We start from the raw sequence: 2,890 nt of genomic DNA, 5'->3' as shown, positions 1-2,890 counted from the left end.
GCCCCGAGGAAGACGATTTAGAGATGTGGAGTTCCAGCATTCTCAGGTGGGATCTACTTCTGAGCAGTCCCTGCAGTCCCAGCAGCCATGTGAGCACCAGCAGCACGAGTCAGGATCTCAGCACGAGCCTCCTGCTGATTGTCCGGAGGATGAGCTTCCGGATCCAGGGTAATTCGATTTAAAGTTCATATTTTATGTTCATATTTGTCTTCAACTTTTTAAGACTTTTTAATTTTAATAGATGGACAAGGAACGGTGAGGACGAGACGGGGACCCACTCAAGCAAAGGATGTGTGGAAGCTTCCTCCGGGTGAGAAGATCATCATCCGATGCAACGAATTGGGGCAGCCCATCAATAGAGTTGGAAGTCTTTTATCAAGCTTTTTAGGATCGGTTGCACGCAAGGGTCAGCTGTGTCCGCTCAACTATACGAAGTGGAATGACATGCTTCCTTCGTATAAGGTTGAGCTTCTTAGACTTATACAGGTAATGAATTGAATTTGTTCTTTTTAATTTGACCCCTCCTGTGTGTTAATTTGCTTACTACCATAATATTACTTTTGAGGTTCTATATTATTATAACATTCTGTATCTTGTTGTAGGGTAAGTTTGTACTCCCTCCAGAGAGCCATGATTGGGTGCTAAAGTCCCTCAACCGCAAATGGAAAGAATATAAAGCAAAATTGAAGACGGACTTCAAGCACGAGGGTATGACAGAGGAGGAGGTTGCTCGTGTGACTCCTCCTGATGTATACCCTCAGCAGTGGAGGGAGCTTGTTCACTACTGGTTTTCTGAAAAAGGACAGGTCACGTATATTGTTTCAATATTTTATATTATATTTATTATTAATATAGATTGCAAATATATACATTGAATCATATTATACTGTGTGCTTTTATTTTGGCAGACATATTCTAATATTGGCAGAGCTGCACGAGCATCTCAAGCAGTTCCTCATACTTCAGGCTCGAAGAGTTATGCGAGACGTAGAAATGAATTCGTAAGTTCTTTTGAAACTATTTGAAATTTTACTAACATATAGTACGTATCATAATATATAGTTTGCCAATATACTTTCCGTATGTGTAGATAGTAGAGCATGGAAGGGATCCTGGTGAGGTAGAGTTTTATAAGATGACCCACACTCACCGAGATGGCAGCTTTGTCCGGGACGAGTCGAGAGATATAGTTGTATGTATTCATTTTTGCTTTGTTCAGAATATTTTTTTAAAAAAAATTAAATTTTTTTAAATATTAATGTGACATTTTTTTTTGAGAGATATATAGGAAAGAGCTACAACTCTTATTTCAGAGCGTGTCGGGGAGTCATCATCATCCGATGCGGCCAGTCGCATCGAGGCTCAGGTCTATATCGAATTAATGGGCCCAGAACGTTATGGTCGAGTGAGGCGTTATGGTGTTGGAGTTACCCCCACTCAGTTGTCTGCAGTGAGCCGATATACCCAAGATGCTAGACAAGGTAGTAGCACTGCAGAGGCTTGTAGTCTGAAGGCAGAGATGGCACAGATAAAACAGTCATATGAGACAAGGATAGAGGAGATGAGTCAGAGTCATAGGACCGATATGGAGGAGTTGAAGCAGAGCCAAGAGTTGAAGATACAATCTTTGCAAGATCAGCTTGACCATATTTCATCCTTTTTGCAGAGATTTGCTCCTCCGGTACATAACTAAATCTATTTGAATATTGTATGTAATTATAATGTATTCTTGTATGAGCGTGATGACTTTCGTATTTTTAGTTTCTAAAATATTTTTTTTTCTTGTAGGTTGATGATACTTCATCTACTCGTAGAGATGATGATGCCGACCCTTGATACATATTGTAGATTGTGTACTTAGGAATTTGACTTGTATGTTTTTAAAATTTTGGAGATTCCTTTGATTAATCTTGTATGATGATCATGAGATCTTTTTTAAGCAACATGATAAGTAGAATCTATCAAAACCTATGTGCCTTCTTCCGCTTCCCTTCATTGTTAGAATGGAATGCAACATCCATTCATTTGCTTTTCTAATTAATTGCTGTGAGTTCATTTTGAATCATATTTTATTCTATGAGCAGGTCACTTGACAGCTAGGAGTGATGTCTATAGCTTCGGGGTTGTCCTTCTTGAGCTCTTAACAGGACGCCGGTCTGTGGACAAGACTCGCCCGAGCAAGGAGCAGAGCTTGGTTGACTGGGCTCGCCCCAAGCTTAATGACAATATTGTAGAGATAATGATGCCGACCCTTGATACATATTGTAGATTGTGTACTTAGGAATTTGACTTGTATGTTTTTAGAATGTTTTTGAAGTACAATATAATCAAATATGATACTATGAATGTAATTAAAGTTCTTGTTTGTGACTCGTATTTTGTTATATATGTGATTCAGTGTATTTGTTTCTATTGTTTTGTTAGAATTTAATATACACAGAGTATTTAAAAATTACTTTTACAAATTTTTTTTTAAAAAAAAAATTTAATGCCGACGCTTATAAGCGTCGGAAAAAGCAACCGGAATGGAAACTGGCACGCCTTTAACGACGCTTTTAAGCGTCGGCCTAAAACCATAGTAAACAACCCTTCTCGCTGACGCTTATAAGCGTCGGAGTATTATAAAAGGAACGACGCTTTTAAGCGTCGGCCTAAAACAATAGTAAACAACCCTTCTCGCCGACGCTTATAAGCGTCGGAGTATTATAAAAGGAACGACGCTTAAAAGCGTCGGCATAGACCGACGACGCTTTTTTGACGCGTCGGGTTAAACCCGACCCACGCCCACCTGCCCAACGTCTGAGCCACGCTTTGTGAGGCGTGGGCTGGGAATTCGCCGACGCTTATAAGCGTCGGTAGAGACAAAAAAAAGCGTCGGGAGTTATTCCTT

At 39.8% G+C, this 2,890-nt stretch overlaps 1 long non-coding RNA gene across 1 annotated transcript; it reads left to right on the top strand.

Annotated features, from left to right (window-relative positions):
- The first annotated feature begins 1,540 nt into the window (after nucleotides 1-1,540).
- On the top strand, nucleotides 1,541-1,929 carry LOC120105952. The gene is made up of 2 exons (XR_005508200.1): nucleotides 1,541-1,681; nucleotides 1,789-1,929. It is a non-coding gene; the product is annotated as an uncharacterized LOC120105952 (long non-coding RNA).
- Nucleotides 1,930-2,890: the final 961 nt, after the last annotated feature.

This window comes from Phoenix dactylifera, unplaced genomic scaffold (genome assembly GCF_009389715.1).
Source record: "Phoenix dactylifera cultivar Barhee BC4 unplaced genomic scaffold, palm_55x_up_171113_PBpolish2nd_filt_p 000405F, whole genome shotgun sequence".
Classification (NCBI taxonomy): domain Eukaryota; kingdom Viridiplantae; phylum Streptophyta; class Magnoliopsida; order Arecales; family Arecaceae; genus Phoenix; species Phoenix dactylifera.
This window is presented reverse-complemented; position numbering and strand designations above follow the sequence as displayed.